Source organism: Ovis canadensis, chromosome 9, assembly GCF_042477335.2.
Source record: "Ovis canadensis isolate MfBH-ARS-UI-01 breed Bighorn chromosome 9, ARS-UI_OviCan_v2, whole genome shotgun sequence".
Lineage (NCBI taxonomy): Eukaryota > Metazoa > Chordata > Mammalia > Artiodactyla > Bovidae > Ovis > Ovis canadensis.
Window position 1 is genome coordinate 84,641,972 of NC_091253.1, and position 16,060 is coordinate 84,658,031.

Here is a 16,060-nt window from a genome sequence, read left to right on the forward strand (position 1 = left end):
ATATGATTATCTCAATAGATGCAGAGAAGGCCTTTGACAAAATTCAACATCCATTTATGATAAAAACTCTCCAGAAAGCAGGAATAGAAGGAACATATCTCAACATAATAAAAGCTATCTATGACAAACCCACAGCAAACATTATCCTCAATGGTGAAAAATTGAAAGCATTTCCCCTAAAGTCAGGAACAAGACAAGGGTGTCCACTTTCACCGCTACTATTCAACATAGTTCTGGAAGTTTTGGCCACAGCAATCAGAGCAGAAAAAGAAATAAAAGGAATCCAAATTGGAAAAGAAGAAGTAAAACTCTCACTGTTTGCAGATGACATGATCCTCTACATGGAAAACCCTAAAGACTCCACCAGAAACTTACTAGAGCTAATCAATGAATATAGTAAAGTTGCAGGATATAAAATCAACACACAGAAATCCCTTGCATTCCTATACACGAATAATGAGAAAGTAGAAAAAGAAATTAAGGAAACAATTCCATTCACCATTGCAACGAAAAGAATAAAATACTTAGGAATATATCTACCTAAAGAAACTAAAGACCTATATATAGAAAACTATAAAACACTGATGAAAGAAATCAAAGAGGATACTAATAGATGGAGAAATATACCATGTTCATGGATTGGAAGAATCAATATAGTGAAAATGAGTATACTACCCAAAGCAATTTACAAATTCAATGCAATCCCTATCAAGCTACCAGCCACATTTTTCACAGAACTAGAACAAATAATTTCAAGATTTGTATGGAAATACAAAAAACCTCGAATAGCCAAAGCAATCTTGAGAAAGAAGAATGGAACTGGAGGAATCAACTTGCCTGACTTCAGGCTCTACTACAAAGCCACAGTCATCAAGACAGTATGGTACTGGCACAAAGACAGACATATAGATCAATGGAACAAAATAGAAAGCCCAGAGATAAATCCACACACATACGGACACCTTATCTTTGACAAAGGAGGCAAGAATATACAATGGAGTAAAGACAATCTCTTTAACAAGTGGTGCTGGGAAAACTGGTCAACCACTTGTAAAAGAATGAAACTAGATCACTTTCTAACACCGCACACAAAAATAAACTCAAAATGGATTAAAGATCTAAATGTAAGATCAGAAACTATAAAACTCCTAGAGGAGAACATAGGCAAAACACTCTCAGACATAAATCACAGCAGGATCCTCTATGATCCACCTCCCAGAATGCTGGAAATAAAAGCAAAAATAAACAAATGGGATCTAATTAAAATTAAAAGCTTCTGCACAACAAAGGAAAATATAAGCAAGGTGAAAAGACAGCCTTCTGAATGGGAGAAAATAATAGCAAATGAAGCAACTGACAAACAACTAATCTCAAAAATATACAAGCAACTTCTGCAGCTCAACTCCAGAAAAATAAACAACCCAATCAAAAAATGGGCCAAAGAACTAAATAGACATTTCTCCAAAGAAGACATACGGATGGCTAACAAACACATGAAAAGATGCTCAACATCACTCATTATTAGAGAAATGCAAATCAAAACCACAATGCGGTACCACTTCACACCAGTCAGAATGGCTGCAATCCAAAAATCTGCAAGCAATAAATGCTGGAGAGGGTGTGGAGAAAAGGGAACCCTCCTACACTGTTGGTGGGAATGCAAACTAGTACAGCCACTATGGAGAACAGTGTGGAGATTCCTTAAAAAATTGCAAATAGAACTACCTTATGACCCAGCAATCCCACTTCTGGGCATACACACCGAGGAAACCAGAATTGAAAGAGACACATGTACCCCAATGTTCATCGCAGCACTGTTTATAATAGCCAGGACATGGAAACAACCTAGATGTCCATCAGCAGATGAATGGATAAGAAAGCTGTGGTACATATACACAATGGAGTATTACTCAGTGGTTAAAAAGAATTCATTTGAATCAGTTCTGATGAGATGGATGAAACTGGAGCCGATTATACAGAGTGAAGTAAGCCAGAAAGAAAAACACCAATACAGTATACTAACACATATATATGGAATTTAGGAAGATGGCAATGACGACCCTGTATGCAAGACAGGGAAAGAGACACAGATGTGTATAACGGACTTTTGGACTCAGAGGGAGAGGGAGAGGGTGGGATGATTTGGGAGAATGACATTCTAACATGTATACTATCATGTGAATTGAATCGCCAGTCTATGTCTGACGCAGGATGCAGCATGCTTGGGGCTGGTGCATGGGGATGACCCAGAAAGATGTTATGGGGAGGGAGGTGGGAGGGGGGTTCATGTTTGGGAATGCATGTAAGAATTAAAGATTTTAAAATTTAAAAAAAAAAAAAAGAAAGAAAGAAACTTTCATTTATAAATATTAAAAAAAAAAAAAAAGTCTGACACTGTTTCTACTGTTTCCCCATCTATTTCCCATGAAGTGATGGGACCGGATGCCATGATCTTCATTTTCTGAATGTTGAGCTTTAACTTCTTTCACTTTCATTAAGAGGCTTTTTAGCTCCTCTTCACTTTCTGCCATAAGGGTGGTGTCATCTGCATATCTGAGGTTCTTGATATTTCTCCCAGCAATCTTGATTCCAGCTTGTGTTTCTTCCAGTCCAGGATTTCTCATGATGTACTCTGCATAGAAGTTAAAAGAGTAGGGTGACAATATACAGCCTTGACGTACTCCTTTTTCTGTTTGGAACCAGTCTGTTGTTCCATGTCCAGTTCTAACTGTTGCTTCCTGACCTGCATACAGATTTCTCAAGAGGCAGGTTAGGTGGTCTGGTATTCCCATCTCTTTCAGAATTTTCCACAGTTTCTTGTGATCCATACAGTCAAAGGCTTTGGCATGGTCAATAAAGCAGAAATAGATGTTTTTCTGAAACTATCTTGCTTTTACCATGATCCAGCGGATGTTGGCAATTTGATCTCTGGTCCTCTGCCTTTTCTAAAACCAGCTTGAACATCAGGGAGTTCACGGTTCACATATTGCTGAAGCCTGGCTTGGAGAATTTTGAGCATTACTGGGGATAATCCTTACTCCACTGAGATGTGAGGATTACATGAGCTAAGGCAGGTAGGCATTTGGCCCCATACTTGGCACAGAGCTGAGCGATAAAAAGAAGCTGCTGTACTTATCATGGAGTGGGTTCCAGGCACCCCTAGAGCCCACATTTGTATGCAGACAAACTCAGGTCGTGGGAACTCTTGTCAGGGCGTGGAAGTCCCAGAAGATCACCTGCGATATATGTGCACGGGCATGCATAGGCCTATGTGTTGGGCCTGCAAGTTGAAGGTCAGTTCTGCTGGCTTTGCTTTGGTAGGTCCCAGGTTCTAACGCTAGCCTAGCCACCCAGCCACTGTCTGGTTCTGTGCATCTCACCTGGCATCCCTGGGCCTGTCTGTTAGATGACAGGACTGGTTTGGGGCATCCTTAGGCAGATCCATGCCAGGACTCTTTGCTCAGGATGGTAAGCTGGGTAAGTGCCCTCATGGCTATAGCCATCAGGGACATAACCCACACTGGATAGAGCCTGGCCCACTGGCGTGAGGAACATGGGCTCTGACTGCCTTCTCAACACTCTCTCTTCTCCAGTGTTTTCTGTAACGTTTTCTCTTCCTGAGTCAGTTCCTGGGAATGGGTCTACATTTCCCTAGGCCCTGGCTTAGTGAGGGGAAGTTTCCGAGAGCTCAGGCCAGGCTGGGCTCTGAAGGAAGTGGAGTCAGCGGGGTGTGGGGATCAGTCGGACTCAGACTCACGAGGGACGGGAACAAACACGCCTCGCTGGCACTCGTGGGCGGGCAAGACAAAAGCCACTGCGGCAATTCATTGACCATACCTGTCATCTGCAGCTGGGCCCCAGGCCGCTGTTGTCAAGAACAGGGAGGGTTGCTATGAAAATAAGCCTTCTGCAGCTGGCAGCTGTGTGCACCGGCCCAGCTGTGCTCGCAGGCAGGCAGCGCGCAGACCTGCACTCTTGTTTGACAGAGCCTGCGCTCCCGTCAGGGCGGTGAAGAGGAAACATCCTGGCAGGCGCAGAAAACTCCACAGAGCCTCCAGGAGACGGAGCACCTCAGGGAGCCACCTATTTCAGCTGACAGGAAGCTGCTGGAAGGAGCTTTATTGTGACTGCTCTGGCAGGGTGAGACTCACTAGGGGGTCTAGGGACACAGAGTGACGAACTTCCTTGTTCTCCCATGATGTCCACGTCCAAGTGAGAGTTCCTAAGGCAAGGAAGTGCCCCAGTGGCCTGTCCCTGTGGCCACTCTGCGTTCATGCCTTGTCACTCAGACAGGAAGCCATAGAAGGCAGGAAGCATAATACCTCTTGGTAAACTTCACCCTCCGCCCCAGCCCAGCCTACTTGCCTCACAGTCTTCAGGCCTCATGAAAAAAGACTGTGGATAGATGTCTGTTCTTAGGGACGATGGAGAAGCTGGAGCAAGACCCGTGGCCATGCCAAGGCCACACTTCTCCAGAAGACGGGGAGCAGAAGCCTCCTGCCTGCCCCTCTGCACCACCTCTCTCTACCTCCCAGTGACCAGACAATGCTGACCAATATCCCCTCAGCCCAGTCCCCAAACCCCCAGGGAAGACACAGTGAGTCTGTGCCCACCCAGGCCCTCGCTGCTGGCTGTGGTGGCTGAAATCTGAGGGAGCCCTGTGAGAGATGCAAAGCCCTTCTGGATGTCTCTGAGCTTCCATGTAGTTCTTGTTCCGGGGCTGATGTCCCTTCCTAAATTTTCCTTCTGGGAAGAAGGCCCTCCTGGAAAGGCCCCTCAGGGCCCCAGAGGAGGCAGTGAATTCTTTCAGCTCTTGTATATCTGAAAAAGTCTGCTTCATCTTTGTGTTTGAAATATATTTTATCTGACTATAGGCTGATAGTTTTCCCCGCCCCTCCTTTCACCATCTTCTGACTTGTGCTTCCAATGAGAAGTCTACTGATATTACTATCTTTGTTTCTCTGTGAGTAAACGGCTGTTTGGAAATGGCTGGCTAGTGGTAACATGAACTGTTGCCGATCCTATGCGAGCTCTGCAATTGTTCTGATTGATCCATCTTAGTGTTTGATTTTTTTCTCCCCCAGACCTTAGATGGTTTTCCTACCTGCCTCCACGGATCAGCACTCAGCGAAAGACTTGAGGGAGACCTTCCTCAGGGCTCCAGAGTGTTCTTTCTGTGTAACGCTCCCTTTTCCAGTATTCTGCCCCACAGTTCCAGTCACACGGGCCTCCCCAAGCCTGAACGCTGTTTTCTTAGCTCAGGAAAAATCCCAGGCTCTGTTTGGGTACCCATCCTGTGTTTTGTAGACAGAAAATTCTCTTGAAGCAGTAAGCTAAGGTTCAGGGCTCATCTTGTTTGTTTCCTTTCTCTATGCTAGCTGTTATCCGGGACTTAATGCCATTGTCCCATACATTTTGTTCAGGTTCTTAGTTGTTTAAGGCAGGAGGATATTTCCACCACACCTGGAAGTAGAAGCCCTTGATCTGTTTCTTTGGAGTGTGCTAAGAGGTGTAGATTTATTCTGTGAGAATAAGAGATGCAAGTAATCTGTGGCAGTGTTTCAGAAAGACATGTGCCTCTGTGGAATTGATAGAGATGTGACATTTATGTACCAGAGCCATTGCCATTTTGCATAGCAGTTGCTAATAAGGGATAACACATGGAACATACCATGAAATGTCACTGAATATAACATGCATTGAAATATATTAATAAACCACTTATTATGTATATTCATGTCTGTTTCCACATCTTATGGCCGCCCTGGTTCAAAAACTCCAAGAAATTGACTTTAAAAGAAGCAAGTCACAACCTAAGTGAAAACTAGGCAAAGTATATGAACAAACAGTTGATAGAAAAGAAATACAAATGGTTCATAATTACATGAAAATATTTCTCAACTACATTCATAAGAGAATGCAATTGAAAACCATGAAATACCATTTTCACCCACTGCTGCTGCTGCTAAGTCACTTCAGTCGTGTCCGACTCTGTGCGACCCCATAGACGGCAGCCCACCAGGCTTCCCAGTCCCTGGGATTCTCCAGGCAAGAACACTGGAGTGGGTCGCCATTTCCTCCTCCAATGCGTGAAAGTGAAAAGTGAAAGGGAAGTTGCTCAGTCATGTCCGACTCTTAGCAACCCGATGGACTGCAGCCCACCAGGCTCCGCCGTCCATGGGATTTTCCAGGAAAGAGTACTAGAGTGGGGTGCCATTGCCTTCTCCTCTAGACTGGCAAAAATCCAAAAGTTTGATCACATACTCTACTGGCAATTCTGGGGAAACAGGCACTCTCACACACTGCCGGTGGTTGTATAAATTGGTATAGCTCTTGTAGAGGGCATAGGTCCTCTGTGGCAGCCATCCCTCCTTCAGAGTCTATCCTACAGAAATCTCTGCACAGATGGGGAATAACAAATGCTATTCTCTGGGGTAGTGTCTCAAATAAAAAGAGATTGGGAAAAACTGAAGTGTCCATCAGCAGGGGATTAGTTAAATAAATTCTGATATATTCACAAAAGCAAATATTACGCAAATATCAAAAAAGACAATGCTGTTTTCTGTGTATTGTAAAGATCTCAAATATATTAAGTGGGGAAAAGAAAACAAAGTGTAAAACAGTATCTATAGAACTGAGTAAAAAAGAACAGAAATAATAATATTTATTTTGTAAAAAAAAAAAAAAACAACAACTGGGAAAATACACCAAATCTAATAATAAAGTTTAGGTGTCAGCAGTGGGAACAAGGCTTTTCTCTGAATACTTTTTAATACTTTTTATTTTTAACCATGAGAATGCATTTTCTATTAAAATTTAAGTTAAAACCTGCTTCTGGGCTATCTCCTCCCCTTTACCCCTACCACCACTGCTAGAGGTCCTTATTAAATCTTGCTTAAAGTAGGAAAAGAGCCTCCTGGCTGTTTGCTCTGCTCCTGTCCAGTTCTGGCCGCTTTAAGTGGACCTGGGGCTCCTGCAGTTCCCTCTAAGAGCGCATGAAGAGCTGCTGGGAGCCCACCTAGCTCCAAAATTGGTTCCGCTCACTTCCTGTTTGCAGCCCTGCCACTCCTAGCTTTTAGCTTTTCCTTCTTCCCAGTCTGTACTGCCCTCTCAACTTCCCCTTTGGGCCTCCATCCTTGACAGCCAGCCCTCCGGACTGATGACTCAGTTTGGGAGCTGCTGGCCTGACCCTCAGCACATCTCTAGATACCGGTCCTGGCGTCTGTTGTCTGACTGTTGAGACCCCTTGGCCCCCAAGCTCACATTAGCTCTGGGCTTCTCTGCTTGCCCAACTGATAGGGGAGGGTCTTGATCATCAGAGCACAGTTGCTCTCCACATCACGGCTGCATGCCAGTCACAAGGCACAGCTCCCTGCCTGGCCCTCCATTTCTGTGTCTAAGGATGAAGTCTACACCTGAACCACAGGAACCAGACTCGCCTCCTCTCCAGCCACTGCCTGACACCTACACCATACCCCAGTCATGTTGGACTAAATTCTTCAAAACTGGCAAGTGCTTTCCTACCTCCACCCTTTGCTCTTCTTGCTCCTGGAATGTCCTTCTTTGGCTCGGAAGTTTCATCTGTTTCCAGTACCTCTGAACATGAATGCATGTATATGACTTGTATTTCCCTGTGTGCTCAACGTGCAAGTCAATACAGGAGAAGTATACTCATACTATTTTCTAGCAGCGTCTGTCTCTCTTACTTTGTTTTGAGCTCCCTGAGTGCAGGGACTGTGCATTGATAAGACCCTAAATCTAGACAACCATGAGGGGCAGAAATGTAATTCAAACTCCTGGAGAGACCTACTAGGAAGGAAGGATTTGGGGTAAAGACCGTGGTTGGCTCAGGCTGGGTCTGGTGGGAGCCCCGGATTGATCCACTAGGCTGGGATATAAGAGAGGCTACCACGGAAACCAAATCGATGCAGGTAGGGGCAGAGAAGGGGAGAGAAAGTTCTCAGAAGGAGGGAAGAGGTGTAGGGTGCGGCTTCCGGGCAGACGAAAGGGCAGGTGTCCATTACTCCTACGCTGCCACTGGGAGACCAGGTGTGTCTCCTCCCTGTCTGAGTCTCACCCATGACTCATTCCAACTCTTGCCTTGTCATTCAGCTTCCTGAATTTCAAGCCCTCTCCTCACCTGTGCGGGGTGTTGGCTATTTTGCCTGTCTAGAATCCCTTGCAGCTCCACCTGGTTTTAATGAATGGTCTTCTTTTCCTTTCAGGAACTAGGCCCTTTGACCTGAGCTGCCAGTCACAGGCCCCACCCCCAGGGATGGCACCGTGGCCCAAGCTAAGCCAGTCAGTTTCTTCCTAAGAATTGGCATCCTGGGGGAGGCACTCAGAGCTGCTGCATTGACGGCCCCTGTTTAGAGACCTCTAGATTTCCCACTGGGCTCTCCAGAGCTGCCCAGTTCTTATCCTTCCTGCGGGCAGCCGTTCCTTTCATTTGGGAGCTTCGGGAGATGGTTCTGGATTTCTACAACACATGTGGTCACATCCTGCCTCCTAGCATTTTGTTCAGATCTGCCTTTTAGTATTTGTCACTGACTTGCATATAATTATGTGCCAACTCAGCTCCATTCATTCAACCTGTATTCACCATTATTCACACACTGATTATATATGCCCGATAAATTCCTCTGTTTGTCCAAGTTAGAATTGTATTTTGTAGCTTGGAATCCCCTCAAACCTGAACGAATATACTACCCGAGGCCCGGCAGAGCCAGGAGGAGGGCTGCTGCTGCCATGCGCCCACCCTCTTCTCTAGCCATCGTCATGCATGACCCCGTCCCAATGCTGGATCACCAGGAGGCCATCCTTGAGCTGCGTTACTCACCACCATCCCTGCATGTTTCTCCTGCCTCCCAGCTCCACTGTGAGCAGTGGAGGACATACACCGTAACTCTTACTCTCAGCCTCTAGGGGAGAGCTGAGCTCAGGCTGTGTAATCCATCCTTAGCTTCCTTCAGCTCATTTCCATGCTGGCCACCACTGACCTTTCCACCCAGAGAATCCCCTACTGCCATCAGGGCAGAACAGATGGACAAATACCTGACTGGGACCATTCCTGCCTAGAAGGCTTCACGGACTTTCTCTTGGCTACCAGGGTCCAACCCCCCACAGTGGGCCAGTGGGGTCCTGCTGCAGCTGTGCTATTCCCCCGGGTAGAGCAGTTCCTTCTATGGGTTGAGAGAATCTGTTCCAGGCCTCTCCTTGCTTCTGATGGTTTGCAGGCAATCTTTGGTATTCCTTGGCTTGTGGACACATCATCCCAATCTCTACCTTCATCCTTTTTTTTTTTTTTGGCCATACAATAAGGCATGTGGGATCTTAGTTCCCTGACCAGGAATCAAACCCAGGGCTCTTGCAATGGAAGTGTGGAGTCCTCACTACTGGACCAGTAGGGAAGTCCTTCTGCCTTCTTCTTCAGGTGGTGTTCCTCCTGTGTGCTGATCTGTCTCTGTCCAAATCTCCCGTTTTTGGAAGGACACCAGTCATATTGGAATGACCTCATGTTAACTTGGTCATCTGCAAAGACCCTATTCCCAAATAAGGTCACATTCACAGGTACTGGGGGTTAGGACCTCATATCTTTTGAGGACGCAATTCAACCCATAACACCAGCATATTCCATGCATGCTCTTCTCCCACAATTCCCCAGCACACTGCTGTGTCCCCCTGACCCCCCAGCTGTGACCACACTCTGCACTTGGGCCTTGACTTGCCTGTTCCCTTAGCTGACTCCCTCCCTCCCTTCTCACTATACTGAGACCCAGCCAGGCCTGAAGTTTAGACCAAACCCCACTTCCCCGTCCCTCAGAAAAGCTTTCCTGATTTCCCACCCATATGTGACCACTTCCTGCTCCAAACTCCTCTTGTTTTTGTTCAGATCCCTCTTTTAGTATTTGTCATAATCTGTCTTCTGCTTTATTTGCCTATTTATTCATTCACTCTACGTTTGTTCAATAATAGTCAACATTTTTTGAGCATGTTATACATACCAGGCACTCTGCTAGGCTCTGGAAACTCAAAGGTCAAACAGAAAACTTACTCTTTAGAAATTCCTACATGGGGCAATTAGCATGAACAGCAGTCACACCAGAACGAGGTATGGACTGCCACGTGTGCAAAGGGCAGAGGGAACTCTGAGTTACAAGGCCATTAATTAATTGCATCTTAAGGTGCAGTGAGCCTTTCACTTCCTAGGTGATCCTAGAGGCTGTTTGGCAAGGCCACAGGTGTGGAATCAGGCAGCACCGGTTTTGAATCCAGCCCTGCCACTTAGAGTTACCTGTAACTAGCCGAGCCAGCTTCAGTAATGTCATCCGTAAAATGGGTTGCTAACCCTACAGACCGCACAAGGCTGCTCTGAGCGCTGAGGAGTGATGACCATAAAATGCTTAGAATAGTGCCTGGTACTTTGTGGGTCCTCAGTAAACATCAGTTGGGCTTCCCTGGTGGGTCACATGGCAAAGAATCTGCCTGCAATGCAGGAGACCTAGGTTCAATCCCTGGGTCGGGAAGATCCCCTGGAGAAGGGGAGGGCTACCCACTCCAGTATTCTGGCCTGGAGAATTCCATGGACAGAGGAGCCTGGTGGGCTACAGTCCACGGGGTCGCAAAGAGTCGGACATGACTGAGCAACTAACACACACAAACATCATTTATTCATGATGCTCAGTCTCGAAGACTTGGTGCCTTTGGAGGTAGGGGTGGGAAGGGAGGGAGAACATCAAGCATCCTGTGCAAAGGCATCAGGGCAGGCAGCACCGTGGCAGCCTCAGTGAGGGTGAAGGGTGGTGTAGGGAGCACACGGAGAAGAAGAGGGAAAGAGGTCAGGGCAAAGTAGAGAATCCGGTCTCCCTCAGGGCAAAGGTGGGGTCTTTCTCACTCTGTACCTTGTACCTTGGGCAAGCTCATAATCCCTCGATTTCAATGTTTATTAAAATGAATTCAGTGGTTGGATGCAACCCTCTCCAGGGCTATACTCACTTTTCAACTGAGAAACTGTGAGCCAGCAAAAAGAAGGAAAAAAAAAGAAATAGAACTTCCACAAGTTCAGCCCAGAGAGATGCATTTAGAACAAAAAGCTGCATATAGAGGCAGCCTCCTAGGGCTGCTCTCCAGCAGTGGGCGAGGCTGGGCACCCAGGTCCCCTGGCGGCCTAGACCCTCCACCTGCCCTCATGTTGCTGTTCGTGCCCTCGTGGGATCTGAGCAGCCTGGACAAGGAATGGAAGTTGTGTGAAAAACCAACTGTGCCACTGGACCTCTTCTGGAATTCAGGCTCCCGCTCTGGCGGGGTCAGCTGAGGACACGTGGGAATCTGTCTCCTGGTTTTCCAGCTCTTACTCTTTACTTATCCTCCTTCTCAGGCCTCTTAACAATGCCATATAGCCAAGACAGGTGAGTCAAAAGTCCTCGGGGCCTATGGCAAGCAGCAATTATCCACCCAGAAGTCTCATCCTGCAATATTCAAGCTGGTTTCTAACCACACCCCTTCCAACAGGACGGACTCACCTCTGCCAAGGTTACAGGATTTGCCAGAGGTCAGAGAGCGCGTTCTCCAGCAGGCAGGAAGGCTCTGAGACCAAGCCACTCACACCCTGCCCTGGGTGGTGCGGTGACCTTTCAGGAGTTTGCTTCAAAACAAAGATACATACAAACAGGTCTTCAATCTCGATTTAAAAGGAAGAAAGAAAGAAATCCCACTAAAGCTTGAACTTGCCGTGCATTACTTCCTGGTTTTGATTCAGCAGGGCCCAGAACACTTTGGTGCCATGTAATAACAATCCGAGTAACCAACACTTCCATAAGCACTTTCCCAAATGCCATTCTCTAGTGAGGAGAAGGAGATGACAGAGGATGAGATGATTGGATGGCATCATCGACTCAGTGGACATTAGTGTGAGCCAACTCTGGGAGATAGTGAAGGGCAGGGAAGCCTGGCTTGCTGAGGTCCGTAGGGTCACAAAGAGTTGGATGCAACCGAGCGGCTGAACAGCTCTCTAGGCTACTCAAGGGCAGCCCTGCCGCCGACCATGCTGAGCTGGCCTGCCTGCTCTGTTGCCAACTGTGCCTTCTTCTATGAAAACTGCAAGTGACTCGGTCGTGTCCGACTCTTTGCAGCCCCAAGGACTATATCAGTTCAGTTCAGTCGCTCAGTCGTGTCCGACTCTTTGCGACCCCATGAATTGCAGCACGCCAGGCCTCCCTGTTCATCACCATCTCCCGGAGTTCACTCAGACTCATGTCCATCAAGTCCGTGATGCCATCCAGCCATCCCATCCTCGGTCAGCCCCTTCTCCACCTGCCCCCGATACCTCCCAGCATCAGAGTTTTTTCCAATGAGTCAACTCTTCACATGAGGTGGCCAAAGTACTGGAGTTTCAGCTTTAGCATTGTTCCTTCCAAAGGAATCCCAGGGTTGATCTCCTTCAGAATGGACTGGTTGGATCTCCTTGCAGTCCAAGGGACTCTCAAGAGTCTTCTCCAACACCACACTTCAAAAGCATCAATTCTTCGGTGCTCAGCCTTCTTCACAGCCCAACTCTCACATCCATACATGACCACAGGAAAAACCATAGCCTTGACTAGATGGACCTTAGTCGGCAAAGTAATGTCTCTGCTTTTGAATATACTATCTAGGTTGGTCATAACTTTTCTTCCAAGGAGTAAGCATCTTTTAATTTCATGGCTGCAGTCACCAACTGCAGTGATTCTGGAGCCCCCAGAAATAAAGTCTGACACTGTTTCCACTGTTTCCCCTTCTATTTCCCATGAAGTGATGGGACCGGATGCCATGATCTTCGTTTTCTGAATGTTGAGCTTTAGGCCAACTTTTTCACTCTCCTCTTTCACTTTCATCAAGAGGCTTTTTAGCTCCTCTTCACTTTCTGCCATAAGGGTGGTGTCATCTGCATATCTGAGGTTCTTGATATTTCTCCCAGCAATCTTGATTCCAGCTTGTGTTTCTTCCAGTCCAGCATTTCTCATGATGTACTCTGGATAGAAGTTAAATAAGCAGGGTGACAATATACAGCCTTGACGTACTCCTTTTCCTATTTGGAACCAGCCTTTTGTTCCATGTCCAGTTCCAACTGTTGCTTCCTGACCTGCATACAGATTTCTCAAGAGGCAGGTCAGGTGGTCTGGTATTTCCATCTCTTTCAGAATTTTCCACAGTTTATTGTGATCCACACAGTCAAAAACTTTGGCATGGTCAATAAAGCAGAAATAGATGTTTTCCTGGAACTCTCTTGTTTTTTCGATGATCCAGCGGATGTTGGCAATTTGATCTCTGGTTCCTCTGCCTTTTCTAAAACCAGCTTGAATGTCAGGGAGTTCACGGTTCACATATTGCTGAAGCCTGGCTTGTAGAATTTTGAGCATTACTTTACTAGCGTGTCAGATGAGTGCAATTGTGTGGTAGTTTGAGCATTCTTTGGCATTGTCATTCTTTGGAATTGGAATGAAAACTGACCTTTTCCAGTCCTGTGGCCACTGCTGAGTTTTCCAGATTTGCTGGCATATTGAGTGCAGCACTTTCACAGCATCATCTTTCAGGATTTGAAACAGCTCAACTGGAATTCCATCACCTCCACTAGCTTTGTTCATAGTGATGCTTTCTAAGGCCCACTTGACTTCACATTCCAAGATGTCTGGTTCTAGATTAGTGATCACATCATCATGATTATCTTGGTCGTGAAGATCTTTTTTGTACAGTTCTTCTGTGTATTCTTGCCCCCTCTTCTTAATATCATCTGCTTCTGTTAGGTCCAGACCATTTCTGTCCTTTATCGAGCCCATCTTTGCATGAAATGTTCCCTTGGTATCTCTAATTTTCTTCAAGAGATCTCTAGTCTTTCCCAATCTGTCGTTTTCCTCTATTTCTTTGCATTGATCGCTGAAGAAGGCTTTCTTATCTCTTCTTGCTATTCTTTGGAACTCTGCATTTAGATGCCTATATCTTTCCTTTTCTCCTTTGCTTTTCGCCTCTCTTCTCTTCACAGCTATTTGTAAGGCCTCCCCAGACAGCCATTTTGCTTTTTTTGCATTTCTTTTCCATGGGGATGGTCTACCCTTTCCCAATAAAATCTCTTGCTTTGTCAGCACATGTGTCTCCTCGGACAATTCATTTCCGAGTGTTAGACAAGAGCCCAGTTTCGGGCCCTGGAAGGGGTCCCTCTTCCTACAACAAATGGCAACTCTGGTGGGGACTCTTCTTCGCTGAGACTGACATCCTGACCACTCGGGGTACTCAGGGGCCAGCTTGCCTGTCAATGGACCAGACCCAGCGGCCGCAACTGGGACCCTTTTGTCCCTGGTCTCCTCCTGACGCGGACAACTGGCCAGAGTGCCCTGACCGGTAAGGAACAAGAGACTTTATTGACCTCTCTCCCCTTCCCTCTCTCTTTCCTCTCCTTAACCCTTCCTATCCTTCCCTGCTTTTCTAGTCCCCCCGTCCTGGATGCAGGAATCTGGTCGAAGGGCCCTCAGCCTGAGCTGAGGATTGGAGACTGATCATCTCCTCAGAACTGAGCGACTGAGTGACTTCACTTTCACTTTCACTTTCTTTACCTTCTGAGCCGCCAAATGTCAAAACCCCAGCTCAGGAACAAGCTAGGAAAAGAAGTTTTGCTCTTAGAGACTGAGGACCTGGATTCTAGTCTCCCCTGGGCCAAGTAATTAGCTCTGTGACCTTGGCCAAATTATTTAGCTGCTCAGAACTTTAGTTCCTTTCACTGTCAAGAGGATTTAATCATTCCCGCTGGGTTCAGCTCGTGGTGCAAGTGTGAGGACCAAACAGGAATAATATGTGGGAGAAGCTCTGTGAATGGGAAGAGCTTACACATGGCAGCTTTAGTAGCAGTTATTAGTAGCATGAACTCCCGCTGGCCTCCCTGGGTAAGGAATGGGGTGCCCCTGAGATGTGAGAGTGAGCTGGGGGACTCTAGCCTTCTGAAACAGAATCCCCAGCAATTCCAGTTAGGGCATCCCAATGGATGGGCTTTTGTGTGCTTGATGGGGAAGCTGCAGTTCTGAGGTCAGATATGAGTTCCCATCACACCTCTGCCCCTTAGCAGTGACAACTGCGAAGCCCTTACTCTCGTATAAACTCCGCTTGTCACCTGTGGTAGGGGGCAGGTGTATATAGTAGGTTAGGCTTGTAGAGGTTCTCAATGCAGGCTACACACTGGAGCCACCTATGGGCCTTTTAATAAATTCCACTGCCCGGGACCCAACCCAGGCCAATGAACGCAGACCTTGGGGCGGGGGCCCAACTGCTGTTGTTTTTGCAGCTCCCCAGGTGATTCCGGAGGGCAATCAGTAGGGAGGGTCTGTGGGCTGCAGGGTAGAATATATCCACTGCCAATGTTGGGCTTCCCTGGTGGCTCAGAGGTTAAAGTGTCTGCCTGGAATGCAGGAGACCTGGGTTCGATCCCTGGGTCGGGAAGATCCCCTGGAGAAGGAAATGGCAACCCACTCCAGTTCTTGCCTGGAGAATCCCATGGGCGGAGGAGCCGGATGGGCTACAGTCCATGGGGTTGCAAAGAGCTGGACATGACTGAGCAACTTCGTAATGTTGGGTCTGACGCCCCAGGCTGGCCCCTACTCAGCTGTGCCTCCCTCCCTTCCACCCAGTCCCTCCGAAGCTCAGCTCTGCCGGATAGTTGAGCAGGGCAAGAGGAAACCTGCAGCGGAGGCCGCAGTGTTGCACCACCCCTGCCCCCGGCCCAGCCAGCTGATGGCTGATGCACAGATCCTATAGAAATAGGCTCCTGACCCAGGCTGCTCTGCTGTTCTTTCTTCCCTCCCCAACGCAGCAACAGCGCAATCGCTCTCCCCTCTCCACCTGCCCCCACATCCTCTCTTCTCTCATTCATTGCACATTTCTTGAGGACTTGCTGCATGTCAGACACCGTGGGAAGCGTTAAGAGTTTCAGACCCAGATAAGGTACTGGGATACCCGCCATGAGACAGAGCCAGTGAGGGAGACTGGGGAGCGCAGGGATCCAGGAGTCAAGCAGAGCTGGCTCCAGTCTGGATGCACAGAC